The 19,689-nt window shown below is 40.1% G+C and overlaps 1 non-coding gene across 1 annotated transcript; it reads right to left on the reverse strand.

Moving 5' to 3' along the window:
• Nucleotides 1–15,418: 15,418 nt before the first annotated feature.
• Nucleotides 15,419–15,522, reverse strand: LOC112725560 (small nucleolar RNA R71). Its single transcript, XR_003164661.1, has one exon. It is a non-coding gene; the product is annotated as a small nucleolar RNA R71 (small nucleolar RNA).
• Nucleotides 15,523–19,689: the final 4,167 nt, after the last annotated feature.

Raw genomic sequence — 19,689 nt, forward strand, 5'->3', positions numbered from 1 at the left:
CTTGTCAGATATATATGGGTTATATGGGATTTCCCCGTTTTTTCCACCGATTAAGGTATCCTCTCTTTCACCCCGAAAAATATTGATTGAATCGTCAAAAATCTGGAGCGTGAAGTGTAATGAAGTTCAATTAGATCGATCTTTTATTTTTTTTAGGGGGTATCCAAATTAGTATTCTCAATTTTGAATTATTTATGGTTGGCTTGACTGGACCAATAAATAAAATGAAGCATCCAGGCTCTGTTTAGACAAACCCAATTGGGTAATATACCAAGGATTACTACTTCTAGCATGTCATATATGTGAAAAAAGAAATTCAGAACCAGGGGGTTCGTAGCAAAAGCAAAAAGATGTGGTATTGCAGTATTTGTCCTATATGTGCAAATAAGAATCGGGCAGATCTTTACTCAGAGTATAATAGAAACCTAAAAGAAAAGAATTGAAGAAGCCCATTCATAAACAAGAAAATTACATTGTGATTTAATTTTATTTAGATTCGATCTCGATGAAAACAATACATCAATGAGGAGTTAGTTCAAAAAGTTAAATACATTCTATATGTACGGCTAAAAGAAGGGCTCAAAAGTCCTCTTTATTGAAAAAAAATTGTAAGAAAAAGACCTTTCCCTTCGTTAGAAATTCTAAAAAGTCCATTTTGGAAAAGAGTCATAAAGTTTGTGGATTCACCACTTTCTCCAGAATTCGGTTAATCTCCTGGTTGGACACCTCTGCTTGTTCGTTGGTTTGGGGGTGATAAGCAGTTGCAACCTTATGCAATACCCCATAGCACTTGAGCAGTGCCTCTACTTTCCTGTTGCAAAAGTGGGACTGATAAACCCATATTTCATGAGTTCTTTTGTTCTTAATTTGAGTGATTTATCCAAGTCTTCACCTACTTATTCACATTAATTGCATGGTTTTACTTTCCCTTCCTCATTATGTGATGTAAATGAAAAACATGTTCCCTAAGCTTTAAATTTAATAAATTTAATTACCTTTATTTCCATTCGATGCCGTGATTAGTGTGTTGAGTAGTTTCAGATTTTCTAAGGCAGAATGACTTAAAGGATGGAAAAGGAAACATACTAAAATGGAAGGAGAAAGCAAAACGGAGCTTTTAAGGAAACTGGTATTCACGCGATCGCATGGACGACGCGATCGCGTGCTAAGCACAAATCAGCAGCAACGCGGCCGCATGACTGACGTGACTGCGCGCCTTAAGCAGAACGCACATGACGCGGTCGCATGACTGATGCAACCGCGTGGCAAGGAAAAGCTCCGAATGACGCAATCGCGTGACCCACACGGACGCGTGACAAAGGCCACGTATCAGAATTTACAGAATACGCCCCCAGTGAATTCTGAAGCCCTTTTTGGCCCAGATCAAAGTACAGACAGCATAGACCAGAGGTTATAAAGTGTGGGAATGCACCCATTCAAAGAGAGCTCGCATATTTCACTTCTCAATGATTTAGATTTAGTTGAGAGGGAGATCTTCTCTCTCTCTCTTAGGATTTAGGATTTCTTCTTGTTTTAAGAGTGACTCTCAATCCAGGTTTTATATTTCTTTGTTTTAAACTTCCCTTTCACTTTATTTATTTATTTCAGTATCTGAGGTATTTTCAGTTTATGATTGTTCTCTTTGATTTAAGTTACCATTGCTTCCCATCTAAGGATATTTTTTTATTCCAGCAATTTTACTTTTTCCCCTTTTGGTCCTGGTTAAGAATTCAGTAACTCAACAGTTATTAAACTCAACATAATTGATAATCGTTATCTTGCTAATTGAGCTGAACTTAAGTAATCCCAACCTTTTCTTAAGAAATAAATAGGATTCAAAGGCCAGATTAATTAGTCCCTTGACTTTCCTTTGCCCTAGTACAGGTTGATCAAGTGGAGTTTAGATTCAACTTTCATTATAGTAGAGAGAGATAACTACGTTGGACCTCCAACTTCTCTTACCTTGCCAAAAGTCTGCTTTATAGTATTTCTTTACTCTAATTGCCTTTTACTTTACTTATCATTCAAATTACTTGCGTCTCATCTTCTAAACCCCGATTACAACTTTTATAGCCAATAATAAGAACATACTTACTCGCAGTTCCTTGAGAAGACGACCCGAGGTTTGAATACTCGGTAAACAATTTCTAAAGGGGTTTGTTACTTGTGACACCCAAAACGTTTGTACAAAGGGATTTTTGTCGGTTTAGAGACTATATCTACAACGCAACTGTTTCCATAAATCTCTTTACTGGTAAAAATCCTGACGTCAAAATGGCGCCGTTGCCGGGGAACAGCTAACGTGTGCCTTATTATTGGTTATTGTATATATTTTTCTTTCGCTTGTTTATTTATTGTTGTTTTTCATTTTTATCTTTATTTGCTACTATGAACTCTCACCCCTCTCGCTTTGAGTATGGTTCTAATATTGTTAAAGGAAATAGAAGTTACAGCAGGAATGTGCATCAAGGTCAGACCAATCAAGGATGGATGGAACCAAGAGGATCTAATCAACCCTTTTGGCAGCAACACCCTCCGAGATATCCTGGAAAAAGACCATTCTACAATGCATACCCAGCTGAAAGACATGGTGGACAACCTTGTAACTACCAACAACCCCCACCCCGTGCATATAAACCATCCTTTCAACATAACCTCGAACCACCACACTCACAAGCTTCTCTTCACCATTCGCCACCATATGATCCTTTCTTACCCCAATACCAATCCAATCATTCCCAATCACCACCACTTTCCTTTGTATCATGTCCAAGTCTAGCAACCCGAGAAGCAGAGGATTGCCTAAAGGAAACAGTAAGAAAATTTCACACAACCATTCAACAACTGGAGCAAGTGATAATTCAATGGGCTTCTGAGCGCTTAAATACACAAGGATCAGCCACAGCTCCATGTAGATAGCCCAATGAAGAGCATAGCATGAACGAGATACCAGATACTCTGGTGGACAAGACAGAGAATGAATTTATACTAGAACAATTAGAAGAAGCTGTCTTTGTTCAAGAAGAAGAGTTAGTTGAAGACCTAGGAGATGCTGAACTTCCATGGGAATCCAGAATTAAGGAAAACTCCGTCCAGGATGCTACAGTTGATGTTAAGGAGGATATTGTACAATCTCTAAGACAAGTCATTTATGACGAATCAGACGGAATAATCCAAGAAGCAAATTCCCTTAATGATGATAGTCACAATGTCCAACTTAAGGACTTTAACCAAAAGTGCTAGGTGGGAGACAACCCACCATGGTATGGTCGCTTCTTTTTCAATTTATTTCTTGTTTATTGCTTTCATTTTTCCTTTTTCAATTTCAATTTATTAAACCTGGAATCATGCATAGCATTCATGTCAACCATTGCATTCTGCATTTTTCATTCAAAAAAAAAAAAAAAGAAAAACACCATTGCGTTTTTCATTCTGCGTTTTTCACTTAGGGGTGCACGACGCGACCGCACGCCCCATGCGATCGCGTCATACTGAGAAAAACACCACCCGCGCGACCACGTGACCCACGCGGCCGCGTGATATATATATCGGCGTAAGGATCCAACGAACAGAAAGTTAGGCTGGAATCGAGCGGCCCTTGTGTGTTTCGCACAAATTGGCCCACGCGATCGCATGCCCCATGCGATCGCGTCATTTGCACAAATCCCACGTGACCGCGTGAGCGGCGCGATCGCGTCGCATGGATTGCACATCACCCCAAAAGGAGACAGAAAGTTGGGCTAAAACGGCGCTGGAGTCGTGCGTTTAGCACGAATTCCAGTGACGCGATCGCGCGAACCACGCGATCGCGTCATCCCTCTTTCCCCCCTCTCATGCGATCGCGCGCCTCACGCGATCGCGTCACTCCCATTTTCATCCCAACCACGCGACCACGTGCCGCACGCGGCCGCGTGGATTCGAAAATATAACCCCCCAGCCCGCGAACCCTATCAGTCGTGCAGCCCCCCCACCCCAACCCTCTTCCCCCTCTCTGCTCCTCCTTCCTCCTTCTTCCTCTAGCACCACCCAGCCGCCACCAACGCCACCATCCGGACGCCACCGCCGTCCAGACGCCGCCGCCGCAACCCCCTCCCCTCCCTTCTTCTTCCTTCTTCCTCTCCCCTCCCCTCTCCACCACTGCCCACCGCGACCACCGCCCACCACCGGCGGCCATCAGCCGCGCCCCCCCTTCTCCGTCACCCACCCGCCACCCCCCTCCTTCTATCACTCACCCTCAACCCTCTTCGCTACTGCCCCCCTCAGCTGCCACCGCGATGCCGTGCCCCGCAACCGCGCCGGACGCCGCCGCAGCCACCTTCTTCCCCGTTCCACCCCTCCCGCCTACCAGGTTCCGCAAAACGCAACCCCCTTTTATCCGTTCGTCGTTTTTCTATAATTTTTTCCGTTTATGTTCATAATTAGGATAGATAGATATGCATGTTGTAGTGGAATTTTTAGGTTGTTAGGTAGCTTAGGCTGTGGTTAGTAGATCTAGGTCTGTTTACTTACACTGTTCCTGTTTATGTTTTTATTTTAACTGCAATTCTGCTGTTCCTGTGACCTCGTTCATATGCTGAGACTTCTTGCAATTGCTGCTTGTTACTCTCAATTTTCCTGTTTCTATTCATTACTGGTAACTGTAGCATGTTTTTAATTCATATGAACTGTTATGATTGCTGTTTATTTTCCGGGACAATCCAATTTTAGCCGGTATGCTGCCCAAATTTTTTGTAAATTGTTTTCATTCATGTTTTGGTTTGGCATTTTTGCACTCTGTTTTACTCTGCTTTACCCAAACTGTTTCATGAATGCTATGGCAGACTTTCTTATCCTCTTTGATTTCCTGGTTCATAAACTGCATTTGTGATTCACTGATTCCAATTTTTGCTTTCCTTATTTCTATTCGAATCAGCATCACCCTGTTTTCCTTGTTTGATTATGAGTACTTCTATTCTTACCTGTGAATCCTTGTTATATGGATTTTTTTCTTCTCTATGCCACTTCCTTTAACCCGCATTTTCCTAACTTCTTTTTCAAATTCTAACCATACTAACCCTTTTGATCTCTTTTCTGATTATTTTCACTTTCCTCTAACTTTCTAACCATGGCATATTGATTATTTTATTTTTCCATTTAACATACATTCATCATATTTCTTATACTCATTTTCCTTATTTTATTTCTCCTTTGCCGCTTTGAGTTTCCTTTGTTTAATTGCCTATTTGCTTTACTATTTTTATCATATCCTGCTTTTCTATTTTTCAGGATGTCTGCCTCACAGAGGAAAGGCAAAGGCAAGGCTACTGGCAAGCGGAAGAGAGGAGATTCCTCCCAGTCCATCATTGCTCTAATGCACGATTCTTCATGACAGGAGAAGAACTTCACACAGTAGGAGAAAGCTGACCAGTTGCTCCCTGCAAATGATCCTATCAAATTTGCAAACCGGTACTGTGAACTGAAGTACCCGGCTTTTGCAAACTCCAGAAATCTATACCTGGAACGAACTCTGAAGATTCTAGAAGCCCTTCAGCAGTACACCACTGAGCAAATCAAGCAAAGGGGCTGGTTCTTTCTGGAAAGAACACTGATAGAGGTCAATTCCTCTTGGGTACGGGAATTCTACTACAACTACTATCTCACTACCCTAGATGCAGTGCACCTGAGAGGAAAACAAATTCTGGTCACTGAAGAGGCCTTAGAGGACATTCTCCGGCTCCCAGCCAAGTCCGATCAACCTGATGGTTTTTCAAAGGCTGAGGAGGACATGCGTCAGATGCAGTTTGATTGGGATGCCGTGAAGGCACGGATAGCTCTCGACCCGACAATTCTTTGGGAGATGGGTCAGGACACTACCATGCCTAGAGGGATCTGATGACATGTCACCATGTCATGTTTTTCTATGCTTTTTCATTTGTTTTCAATAGGTTTTATGCACTTTCTTGAGCCATAAGCAAGCCAATTGGGTAGATTTTCATGTTTCCTTTGATTTAATCAACCATGTATGAATTAATGCAATTTCATGAGGTTTTATGCTATAATTGTCACATATTATGAAAGAATGAATATCTCATGATTTTGAGCATAGCTTTGATGTGTTTGGTTGATTAATGATAGGTGAAGAAAGCTTGGAGAAAGGTTGAAGCAAGAAGGAATGGCTAGGAGGAAGAGAGGACAAAAAGTTTGAGCAAAAGTTTGCCTCAAACTTTAGCTCAAACTTTTGGATTAATTGAAAATGAACCAGGGAGCAAAAAGCTGGACCAAAAGTTAGCCTCAAACTTTTTGGCTAACTTTTGGGCAAAAAGCTGGAGCAAAAGTTAGCCTCAAACTTTTTGGCTAACTTTTGGCATCACAAATCAACACCCTGGAAGAGCAAAAGTTTGCGCCAACGTTAGCCCCTAAAGTTTTAGCTAACGTTGGCACATGAAAAACACACCCTGGAGAGCAAAAGTTTGCACCAACCTTAGCCTCTAACTTTTTGGCTAACGTTGGCGCCACAAGGCATACAAGGGGTATACTTCCAACAAGAATAACTTGAGCTACAGAGCTCCAAATGAGGTGATTCAAAAAGCAATGGAAAGTAGGAATCAAGGGCTTTCCAGGCATATATGGCACTGCATGGAGGACACTAAAGTTGAGGGAGAAAACTGCCCCGAAATGTGCATAAACGAATATGGTGGCAACTTGCAGTGAGGCCAACTGACCTCTGCACCTTCGACGAAGTATAACTCGAGCTGTGGAACTCCAAATGATGCGCTTCCAACGGCATTGGAAAGTAGACATTCAAGGCTTTCCAACAATGTATAATATTATGGGGTGAACAATGTGTTTGAGTCTCCAAAATCTGGCGTTTTCGCCCACGTTGGAGGCAAACGTCGCCTCAAACGCTACACATCAAAGCCAGCGACCTTGTCCTCTTCAAAGGAGCATAACTTGAGTTGTAGATGTCCAATTGAGGTGATTCCAAGCGGGTTAGAAAGCTAACATTCAGGGCTTTCCAACCATATATAATAGTCTATATTGGGCATAAAATTGGCAACGTGACAAGAGGACAAAGTAGCCCCCAAGGAGCATACAAAAGGGAACCAATGTTGGAGCAAAAGTTAGACCCCAAACTTTTGCCCCAACGTTGGTATCAGCAAAAGAGGGTAGCTGATGTGAAAAGTTGGAGTAAAAGTTTGCCTCAAACTTTTACTCAAGCTTTTACTCAAGCTTTTAAGATTCACAACCCGGTTCACATTGGTTCTCTCTCCAACTCCAAGAGCAATCAACCAAGGCCTCTATCAACCCAATTCCATCAAGAGCAAGGGCCCAATTGACACCACTCAAAGGCACAAGAGATAGTTAGAATAGAAATTTCATTTTAATTGTAATTTGTTTTGAATTTCATTTTCATTTTGTAAAAATGCCCATATAAGGCATCATTCTCATTTTAGAAAAAAAGCCCGAATAGAGAGAATAGGGGGCGAGCTTCACTAGGGAGCATTAGGAATACAGATCTCTCTCTCTTTAGTTTTTTTTCGTTTTGTTTTGAATCTTGGGTTGAGAATTGAAGAAATTCTGTTTCAATCTTAACTTGAGAATTCTCTCTGTTTTCCTCTTCTGCAAACTTTCAGTGAATTGCAATTTGAATTAAAACTCTCTTTACTGCTTTCATCTCTATTTCTTCTGCAAATTGTTTACTGTTGGATCAAGGAAGGAATTGAGATCTAGACTTGGTCTCTAGTCTCATCCAACCCCTGAGATCTTCAACCTCTCATTCAGATTTTACATTTGAGCCACTGTGATCTGAATTTACTTTTCATGCAATTTTAATTTCCTTGCAATTGTTCTAAGCTTTGATTTACTGCTTTCATTTAATTTCCCTGCACCCAGTCCCCTTTACTTTCATGCAATTTATATTTCTTGCAATTTAAGTTTCAGCTATTTTACTTTCTTGCTCTTTAAGTTACTTGTAATTTTACTTTCTGCACTTTATAATTCCTGCAAGTTTACATACTGTTGGCTTCAATTGTCATTCAAATCACTCAATGTTAGCTTGACTAAACTAATCACCCACTAAAGTTGCTTGATCCATCAATCCCTGTGGGATCGACCTCACTCCCATGAGTTTTATTACTTGATACGACCCGGTGCACTTGCCGGTGAGTTTTGGGTGTTTTGGAGAAATTCGTTTTTCCACAGAATTACCCATCAAGTTTTTGGCGCCGTTGCCAGGGATTGATTTAGATCAACAATGATTAAGTGGGTGAGAAGTCTAGATTAAGCATTTTCTTTATTTTTGTTCTCTGTTCTAAGTTGAAACCAAGGTGTTTGAGTTTTTGCCTCACTAAGAAATTCTCATCTCTAATATGAGTAATTTCAATTTTCATTGATGTTTGCAAAATACAAATGGAGTTCAACTCATCATTTGGTCAAACAAAATTTTATGGGATATCACCCACCATCACCAATCTCTAATGGTGGTTGGGAATATCACCAAGAAACTTCAAATTCTGGGCACTCCAATTCATGGAGCTATGCTTCAGAACCACAAGATGAGAAAGAAAAACATATGGGATATTTCTCTCCACCACAAAATGATGCAAGTCATGACTCTAATGGTGGCTGGGAAGAGAATTCTAGTGCTCCATATGATATTCATCCAAAGATATCATCACTTGACCATACTTCAACCGAAAGCCCCTTTCAAAACTCACCACCCACACAAACTTCCATGAACCACTCAAGGCTTTCAGAGCTTGAGTCCATGTTCAAAAAAATTGAGGAGGAGGCACAACAATCCTGGAAAAGGGAAGAAAGTCTTTTAAAAAATATGAATGAAGATTTAGAGAAAATAAGGAAACACTTAGAACCATCAAACAGTAAAAATCAATCTGTGGGAGAGGAAGTGGAAAAACAAGAACAAAAGGTCCTTATGTCAAGTGAACTTTCAATGAAGAATGAGGTGGTTGAACCTGAAACTGCACTTGAGATGACAAGAGAACATGAAGACTCACAACTCTCACAAACTTCCTTGGACCAAAACGCCTCAACATTTGAATCCATGATTGAAAGGTATGAAGAGGAGATGAAGAAAGCTTGGGAAGATCAACAAACCTCCTCCATAAAAGAGCTATTAAAACAAATGTTGAGTGTAAAAGAGGAAGTGGAGGAGCAAGAAAGTGAAGAAGTCATTCCAACCTCAAGTGAGGCAGAGAAGTACATAAAGGAGGAGTTCATGGAACCACCAATACAAGAGACTCTTGATGAAAAGAAGACTCCAACAATCACACAACCACCAAGACTTGGATTCAAAGAAGTAAAGGCAATTAACAAAAGCACCAAGAAGAGGATTGTGACCAAACTACCAAGGACAACATTCAAGAGAAGGTCAACCACAAGCAATCCAACCCCTCGAGCAGTAGCAAGCAAGCTCAATCAAGCCATGTACAACAGAAAGCTTGCTGAGAGGAAACCAAGACAGGGGGTAATAGCTGAATCTTCTCCTCCTTTGAAGTCATTTCTCTTAACAAATTGGAAGAAGGGGAAGAAAGTAAAGAACAGGTAGACAGTAGGTACACTTCTTTTCCTTGCTTGGTTTAAATTTCAATAAATTGGCATATGGTTACATTCTAAGTTTGGTGTTGCCCTGCAACAAACTGTTTTCCATCTTCATGGATGATTGCATCAATTTTAAATGAAAGTGACACACCAAGATTTTAAGTTTGGTGTGCCACCTATTTTTCTATGCAAATCATTCAGCAACACCACTTGTCTGCATAACCATAATGTCTTTGTAGTGTTAATTTTCTTTTGGTTTGATATTTTGTTATTCTGTTTACCTTAGTTAATTCTTTGTTTTTAATGCTTTCATTTTAGTTTGCTTATTTACTGTGTTTGTTAATACATTACCAAGAGAGCTTTATACATGACAGATTCTTGGCTTGGTGATTGTATTCAACATATAACAGTTTCTTTCGTTTAGTTTTAGTTCAAATAAATTGACATATGGTTGCATTCTAAGTTTGGTGTTGCTATGCAACAAAATTTGGTTCCAATTCTTACAAGATACTTGCATTAATTCCAAGTGAAAGTGTCACACTAAGTTTGGTGTGCCACTTATCTTTTATGCAATGTATTGTGCACACCTTCTTATCTATGCAATCATAATGTCTCTATCTCTTATGCCTTGATTGTTATCTTTTGCTTGCTTGAAACATATGTACTACTAACTTTTCATTGTGTAAGACATTCATGATCCATCTTAGCCCCATAGCCATGTTTCTAATTGTTGCTTGAGGATGAGCAAGCATTCTGAGTTTGGCAAGGGAAGGATGAAGAATAGAGGAAAAAGGACAACAATAATGAAGATAAACTACAAGGTTGTAGAGTTCCTTTTCTCCTCATTTGTTTCCAACGCTTAAAATGCATGATTGTCTTCATCTTTTCTGTTTACATGTGTGTATGAATAAAGCATAGCTTGAATATTGATTTATAACATGTTGCCATGCCATTATGACTGCCAGCTTGAGTTTTGTAAAGCTTAAAGCAGTAAAGTATCATGATCATAAACAAACAAGGAATTAAAGAAGAGTTTAGCATGTGCATACAAGTATTGGAAAGCTAGTATGATTAATTGTTGCTCAATTGCATTGGATTTTATTTAATTGAAGTTTTCATCTAGAACATTTTATGAAATCTTTTGAAAATCATGAAAACCTTGAAGAGGCAAATACAATTAAAGCAAGAAAAGAAAAAGGGAAAAAATGAGAAAGATGAAGGCTCTGAGTACCAATGGAAATTTATTTGCTAAGTACTTGTGGTGTTTATGTATCAAGCCAAATGCTTGAAAACAAAATATTTAGAAGTCAAGGTTAGGCTCAAAGTGCAAAAGCACTCCCTCAAAGCTCAAGGCTCTGAGCATCAATGATTAGAGAGTCAAGAAAAAAAAAATGAGCTTAATGAAGTCCTCTAATCAAATGCTTGTGGTGCTTATGTATCAAGTGGTAATACTTGAAAACAAAGCATTTAGAAGTCGTAGCTTTGTTATCAACTCATGGGGCAAAGCACCCAAAAGGAGAAGCTAAATAAGAAAATCAAAAGCTTGTTTCAAGGAAGAAATATAAGAGAAAGATTTCATAAATTGAGCTAGATGGAAGCATCAATCATTTACATTTCTTTTGTGATTGTAGCATGCTTAGAAAACTAGCTTACCATGAACATTGAGTTGCTATTCTTCTTACCTTGGATTGTCAATCTCTATTACATGATTCTTTTCTTGCTTGGGGACAAGTAAGGTTTAAGTTTGGTGTTGTGATGACATGTCACCATGTCATGTTTTTCTATGCTTTTTCATTTGTTTTCAATAGGTTTTATGCACTTTCTTGAGCCATAAGCAAGCCAATTGGGTAGATTTTCATGTTTCCTTTGATTTAATCAACCATGTATGAATTAATGCAATTTCATGAGGTTTTATGCTATAATTGTCACATATTATGAAAGAATGAATATCTCATGATTTTGAGCATAGCTTTGATGTGTTTGGTTGATTAATGATAGGTGAAGAAAGCTTGGAGAAAGGTTGAAGCAAGAAGGAATGGCTAGGAGGAAGAGAGGACAAAAAGTTTGAGCAAAAGTTTGCCTCAAACTTTAGCTAAAACTTTTGGATTAATTGAAAATGAACCAGGGAGCAAAAAGCTGGACCAAAAGTTAGCCTCAAACTTTTTGGCTAACTTTTGGGCAAAAAGCTGGAGCAAAAGTTAGCCTCAAACTTTTTGGCTAACTTTTGGCATCACAAATCAACACCCTGGAAGAGCAAAAGTTTGCGCCAACGTTAGCCCCTAACTTTTTGGCTAACGTTGGTGCATGAAAAACACACCCTGGAGAGCAAAAGTTTGCACCAACGTTAGCCTGTAACTTTTTGGCTAACGTTGGCGCCACAAGGCATACAAGGGGTATACTTCCAACAAGAATAACTTGAGCTACAGAGCTCCAAATGAGGTGATTCAAAAAGCAATGGAAAGTAGGAATCAAGAGCTTTCCAGGCATATATGGCACTGCATAGTGGACACTAAAATTGAGGGAGAAAACTGCCCCGAAATGTGCATAAACGAATATGGTGGCAACTTGCAGTGAGGCCAACTGACCTCTGCACCTTCGACGAAGTATAACTCGAGCTGTGGAACTCCAAATGATGCGCTTCCAACGGCATGGGAAAGTAGACATTCAGGGATTTCCAACAATGTATAATAGTATGGGGTGAACAATGTGTTTGAGTTTCACTAGCATTTTTCTGTTAGTTTTAGTTGTTTTATGCATTTTCTTGAGGTTAAAGTAACCAAAAATGGTTAAATGAAGAACAAAGCAATGAACCATCCAAACAATATGATTTTGATGCAAATTCCATGAGTTTTAGTTATATTACTTAAATGCTATGAATGAAAGATTTCTCATGAAATTTTGCAAGACTTTGATGCAATTGTTTGGATGATTTCAGGGAAGAAGAGGCTAAGCAAGGAAGCAACAAAATCAATAAAGGAAGCTTGAATATCACATGTGGAGTTTAAGTTCCAGTTTAAGCCTAAACTGGAGCTTAAACGCCAAAATCATGAAGGATAAGAAATGCTGGAATTGAAGTTTAACCTCCAGTTTGACCTTAAACTGGAGGTTAAACGCCAGAATGAAAAGCCTCACTAAAGAAGCATTCCACGTTTAACCTCCAGTTTGACCTCAAACTGGAGGTTAAACGCCAGAATGATAATGTCACTCAGGGGGGAGTTCCACGTTTAACCTCCAGTTTGACCTCAAACTGGAGGTTAAACGCCAGAAGGAGGAAGAGTACCAGGGAGCCATTCCACGTTTAAGCTCCAGTTTGACCTCAAACTGGAGCTTAAACGTGTTCGACAGCTTTTCTCCTCCAGGGTTGCTCTCTCCATTTCCACGTTTAACCTCCAGTTTGACCTCAAACTGGAGGTTAAACGTGTTCGACCTCCAGTATGCCTCCACCCTTTTCCACGTTTATCCTCCAGTTTAACCTTAAACTGGAGGTTAAACGTGTTCGACCTCCAGGGCTGCCCTTCCTATTTCCACGTTTAAGCTTCAGTTTAACCTTAAACTGAAGCTTAAACGTGTTCGACTACATGACTCTCCAGGGCTGCCTTCTTCCATTTCCACGTTTAAGCTTCAGTTTAACCTTAAACTGAAGCTTAAACGTGCTTCTACAAAAGGCCTCACTGGAAGTGTCTGGCGTTTAAGCTGCAGTTTAAGCTTAAACTACAACTTAAACGCCACTCTTGGAAAAGGTTTCTGGGCCAAAAATATTGTGATTTAAGTTAGTCTTTGAGCACAAATATTAACGTAAACTTACTTTGGTATGAAACCCAATTGAATATCATGGTTTATGGGATTGGGCCTGAAGGATTGATGAGTTTGAAATCTCAATTTATTGAGTCATGTGTCATTATTTGATTATCACTAAGTTGGCTCAATAAATGTTACAGGATTTGGATCAACAACCTCATCAAGATTATGGATCATAAACCCAAGGCAAAAGGAAAGCAAGGAGAGGCCTCAAAGCCCAAGAAGCACAACTGAAGCTCAATATAGAAAGTGTATAAATAGGATAGAAGTTAAGTTAGAAGGAACTTTTACTTTCACTTTTAGAGTTTTCCTTTTCTTTGTAATTGAATTCAGAGCTATGATTCACTAAACCCCCTTTCATTGGGTTAGGGAGCTCTATTGTAATTCAATGAATCAATAATAGTTTACCTTCTTCTTCAATCTTTTCTCTTGAATTTTGTTAGAAAGCTTCTCGATCTAATTCCATTGAGTAGTTGTCTTGGGAAAGAAACTACCCATACTTGGAATCCTTCGGAGCCTTGGGAAAGGAATGGAGGATTCATGCTAGAGAAGCTTTCTCACAGTGAATTGGATTGGGGTTTGGATGGATATTGTGACATGTAATCCTACCAAATTGTGGTTCATGAAATTGTGTGGTATAATCAGTGATCAAGCATCATCTCTTCTTATGAACATTTAAACCAAGGGATTGGGAATTTGTTTGTTTTTAGAGAGAATTGGTGAGCCAAGGGATTGGTATCCAATCATATAAGATTGCCAAGCAAAATTCAATGAACGCATTGGTTGAGGAAGAGATAAACATGTTTTGATTCGGAGATCTCAATATCTCCTATAACCCAATGAATTCCCCATTTCTGATTTCCATTTTCTCTTTACATTCTGCAACTCAATTCATGCAACACCCCCATTCCCTTTTAATTTCAGCAATTTAGTTTCTGCTCTTTAATTCATTGCAATTTAAGATTCTGCCATTTCAATTTCTTGTCATTTACTTTTACCGCCAATTTTACATTCCGCAATTCTCATCTCAATCTTGATTCCGCTCAACTAGAACACACTTCTAATCCGAATTGCTCACTCAACCAATCCTTGTGGGATTCGACCTCACTCTATTGTGAGTTTTTACTTGACGATAACCGGTGCACTTGCCGGAAGGAATTTTGCCGATCGTGCAATTTCCTAAATCGTAGCATAACTAGTTTATGTGCATCAAGTTTATGGCGCCGTTGCCGGGGATTGGTTTTCGATTGACAATTCTCAAATTGGAAGCTAACTAGATTGAGCAATTTTCTCTTGCTTTGTTAATTCTGTTCAAGATACTTGTTGAATTTTAATTTCTGCACTCGGTTACATGCTTTCCTTCTTTATGCCTTTAAATTCATGCAACTAACTCACTGACGCACTAACTGTTTGAATTAATTCCTCAATTGATCTAACCATACTCTTCCATTAACCAAGAGTACTTCACTTGTTTGTGTTTGAGCTGTGTTCTTGTATGACAGGTAGGAGAGGAGAGACATCAACTCCTCCATATACCGAACCAGAGAGGACCCTTCATAGACTTAGAAGGGAAGCAAGAGGGAAGAGAGTAGTGGGAGAAGAGGAATCTGAAGGAGAATCTGAGGACAATTTTGAGGAAGCTTTAGATCTCAACATGGATAGAGAAGTTCACAACCATGAGAGAGTTGATGGAAACGATGCCATTCCTGAGAGGAGGGTTCTTAGTTCATACATAAACCCAACCTCTGGGAATTGTGGTAGTAGCATCCAGAAACCACCCATTCAGGCCAACAATTTTGAGCTCAAGCCACAGCTAATATCACTTGTGGAGAATCATTGTTCCTTTGGAGGAAGTGCTAATGAAGACCCAAACCAACATCTCACAAAATTCCTGAGAATTTGTGACACTGTGAAGTCCAATGGAGTCCAGGAAGATGCCTATAAACTGCTTTTGTTCCCATTTTCACTTAGGGACAAAGCAGCTAAGTGGCTGGAATCATTCCCAAGGGGGAGTCTAACAACATGGGATGAGGTGGAAAGCAAGTTTCTGGCACGTTTCTACCCTCCACAAAAGGTCAATAGGCTTCGATCTGAGGTTCAGACTTTTAGACAACAAGATGGTGAAACTCTCTACGAGGCATGGGAGAGATTCAAGGACTTGACAAGGAAATGCCCACCAAACATGTTCCATGATTGGGTGCAATTGCACATCTTTTATGATGGGCTCTCTTATGAATCAAGGAAGGCTGTAGACCATTCATCAGGAGGTTCATTGAACAGGAAAAAGACTGTGGAAGAAGCCATTGAAGTGATCCAGACAGTGGCTGAGAATGGGTACTACTATGCATCAGAGAGGCACAACACTAAGGGAGTCTTGGAGCTGAACCATGTTGATACAATTCTAGCCCAAAACAAGGTGTTTGCCAAGCAACTAGCAGAGCTTACCAGGCAATTAGAAACAAAGCAAGTGGCTGCAATACACACACAAGATCAAGAGGAAGTAAGCATTGAAGGAGGTGATTGGGATGAGGCTAACTATGTGGGAAACCAACAAAGGCAATCATATGATCCACATTCCAACACTTACAACCCAGGCTGGAGAAACCACCCAAACTTTGGGTGGGGAAACCAACAAACCCAACCACAAAACCACAAACCTTACAACCACAACCAACATAACAATTCCACATACCAAAACTCCAACCAAAGATCATACCAAGCCACACAAAACACTTACCCCCAACCATCATATCATGGCCAAAATAATCAACATACCCAACCTAATCCGAACCAACAATTTCAAGATCAATTAAACCGGATAGAAGGAATGATGGCAACCATGAGCCAAGACATAATTGAATTGAAAGCTTTTAAGGAAGAAGTAAATTCTAACTTGCAAAACCAAGGAGCTGCCATCCAGAAGCTAGAAAATCAAATTTTGTATTTGACTAAGCAAGCCCCTGGGACAAGCGGTTCGCATGCTGCCAAGGCTATTGCAAGGGAAGAATGTAAGGCCATAACCCTCAGAAGTGGAAAGAATCTAAAGGAGATCTCAAGGGAAACCACAGAGGATGAAGCAAAGGAAAATGTGAAAGACAAAGAACAAGGACAATCTTTTACACCGTCTGCAACAAAAGAAAAAGAAAAAGAGGTCCTGAAGCCTTACACACCTAAAGCACCTTATCCTCAACGTTTGATGAAAAGTGAAAAGGATGGCCAATTCTCCAGGTTCTTGGAGATTTTCAAGAAGCTTCAAATCAACATTCCCTTTGCTGAGGCAATAGAGCAAATGCCACTCTATGCAAAATTCTTAAAAGAATTAATGACCAAGAAGAGAAGCTGGAGAAATGAGGAAACTGTGTTGTTAACTGAAGAATGCAGTGCCATCATTCAGCACAAATTGCCTCAGAAATTGAAGGACCCAGGCAGTTTCCAAATCCCCTGCATCATAGGAGAAGTCATGGTGGAGAAGGCCCTGTGTGACTTAGGGGCCAGCATCAATTTGATGTCGCTAACAATGATGAGAAGAATGAAGATTGAGGAAGCCAAACCAACAAGAATGGCCCTCCAATTGGCAGATCGAACTTTTAAATTCCCTCATGGGATAGTTGAGGACTTGTTGGTGAAAGTGGGAGAATTTATATTTCCTGCTGATTTTGTGGTGTTAGATATGGAGGAAGAAGCCAAAGCTTCAATAATTCTGGGAAGACCCTTCCTAGCCACTGCTGGAGCCATCATAGATGTACAAAAGGGTGAACTCACTCTTAGACTACATGATGAGAAATTGGTGTTTAATGTATTCAAGGCAATGAGCTATCCATCAGAATCACTAAGGGAATGCATGAGGGTTGATGTAGTGGACATTGCAGTACAAGAAACTTTTGAGGAAACAATAAAGGAATTGGCAGAGGAGGAGTTCACCAAGGATATTGAAGTTAGTGATATCAAGGGTGCTGACACAACCATGCTAAGCATGCCAGAGAGAGTGAAAGAAGAAAAGGAAGCACCAAAACCTGAGCTCAAAGCCTTGCCCCCTAATCTCAAGTATGCATACTTGGGTAGTGATGAGAGTCACCCTGTTATCATTAGCTCTGCCCTGAGCCAAGAACAGGAAGAAGAATTGATCAAGGTGCTGCAAACTCATCAAGATGCCATTGGATGGACCCTAGCTGATTTGAAGGGGATAAGTTCATCCATATGCATGCATAAAATCTTGTTAGAAGAGGATGCTAGACCCTCCATTCAAGCTCAGAGGAGATTGAATCCCGTCATGAAAGAAGTGGTACAAAAGGAAGTCAGGAAGTTATGGCAGGCAGGGGTAATCTACCCCATTTCTGATAGCCCATGGGTTAGTCCCATCCATGTAGTTCCTAAGAAAGGTGGCATAACTGTGGTACCAAATGAGAAGAACGAACTCATACCCACAAGAACCGTCACTGGGTGGAGGATGTGCATAGACTACAGGAAGCTCAATGAAGCCACCAGAAAGGATCATTTCCCACTCCCATTCATGGATCAGATGCTTGAAAGGCTTGCCGGACATGCTTACTATTGCTTCTTGGATGGATATTCAGGATACAACCAAATAGTAGTTGATCCGAGTGATCAAGAGAAAACATCATTTGTTTGTCCATATGGAGTTTTTGCTTATAGACGCATGCCCTTTGGATTGTGCAATGCACCTGCCACTTTCCAAAGATGCATGCTGTCCATCTTTTCAGACATGATTGAAAAATTTATTGAGGTCTTCATGGACGATTTTTCTGTGTTTGGGGATTCTTTTCCCAGCTGCCTACACCACCTTGCCTTGGTGCTTAAGAGGTGCCAAGAGACTAACCTAGTATTAAACTGGGAAAAGTGTCATTTCATGGTCACAGAAGGAATAGTCCTTGGCCACAAAATCTCTAATAGAGGCACGGAGGTGGACAGAGCTAAGGTGGAAATCATTGAAAAACTACCTCCACCAAGTAATGTCAAGGCAGTTAGAAGTTTTTTGGGACACGCTGGTTTTTACAGAAGGTTTATTAGAGACTTTTCTAAAATAGCCAAACCTTTGAGTAACTTGCTTGTCTCTGATACACCCTTTGTATTTGATAAAAATTGCATGCTAGCCTATGAACTTTTGAAGCAAAAACTTTCCTCTGCACCTATCATTGCCCCACCTGATTGGAACTTACCTTTTGAACTGATGTGTGATGCATCAGACCTTGCTATTGAGGCAGTGTTAGGACAAAGGAAAGACAATTTGGTACATGTGATTTATTATGCCAATAAAGTCTTGAATGCTAACCAAAGGAATTACACAACCACTGAAAAAGAACTCTTGGCAATAGTCTTTGCATTTGACAAATTTAGATCTTATCTCATTGGATCTAAAGTCATTGTCTTCACTGATCATTCAGCTTTAAAATATTTACTTGCTAAACAAGAATCTAAACCAAGACTTATTAGATGGGTTCTTTTGTTGCAGGAATTTGACATTGAAATCAAAGACAAGAAGGGTGTAGAGAACAAGGTGGCAGATCATTTATCAAGGATACCATGTGAAGAAGGAAGCACACAAAGCACACATATAAATGAGTGCTTTCCTGATGAACAACTCATGGTAATTCACAAAGCACCCTGGTTTGCAGACATAGCAAACTTCAAGGCCACTGGGAGTTTACCTTTGGAATTTAACAAACATCAAAGGAAGAAATTGGTAAATGATGCCAAATACTTCATCTGGGACGAACCATACTTGTTCAAAAAATGTTCCGATGGCATACTCAGAAGATGCATATCCGAGGAAGAAGGAAGGGAAGTTTTATGGGACTGCCATGGCTCCACTTATGGAGGGCACTTTGCAGGAGAAAGAACAGCAGCTAAGGTGTTGCAGTGTGGTTTTTATTGGCCCACTATCTTCAAAGATGCAAAAGAATTAGTGAAGCACTGCCATGAATGCCAGAAAGCTGGGAACCTGCCAAGAAGAAATGAAATGCCACAACAATTCATTCTGGAACTTGAATTGTTTGATGTATGGGGGATAGATTTCATGGGACCATTTCCCTCCTCATACTCAAATAATTACATTCTTGTGGCAGTAGACTATGTCTCCAAATGGGTTGAAGCAATAGCAACTCCAACCAATGATAATAAGGTAGTCATGAACTTCCTCAGAAAACACATTTTTTGCCGTTTTGGGGTTCCAAGAGCAATCATCAGTGATGGAGGAAGCCACTTCTGCAACAAACCATTAGAGGCATTGCTTCTAAAATATGGAGTCAAACACAGGGTAGCCACACCATACCATCCACAGACAAGTGGGCAAGCCGAAATATCTAACAGAGAACTCAAAAGGATCCTGGAAAA

This window comes from Arachis hypogaea, chromosome 11 (genome assembly GCF_003086295.3).
Source record: "Arachis hypogaea cultivar Tifrunner chromosome 11, arahy.Tifrunner.gnm2.J5K5, whole genome shotgun sequence".
NCBI lineage: Eukaryota > Viridiplantae > Streptophyta > Magnoliopsida > Fabales > Fabaceae > Arachis > Arachis hypogaea.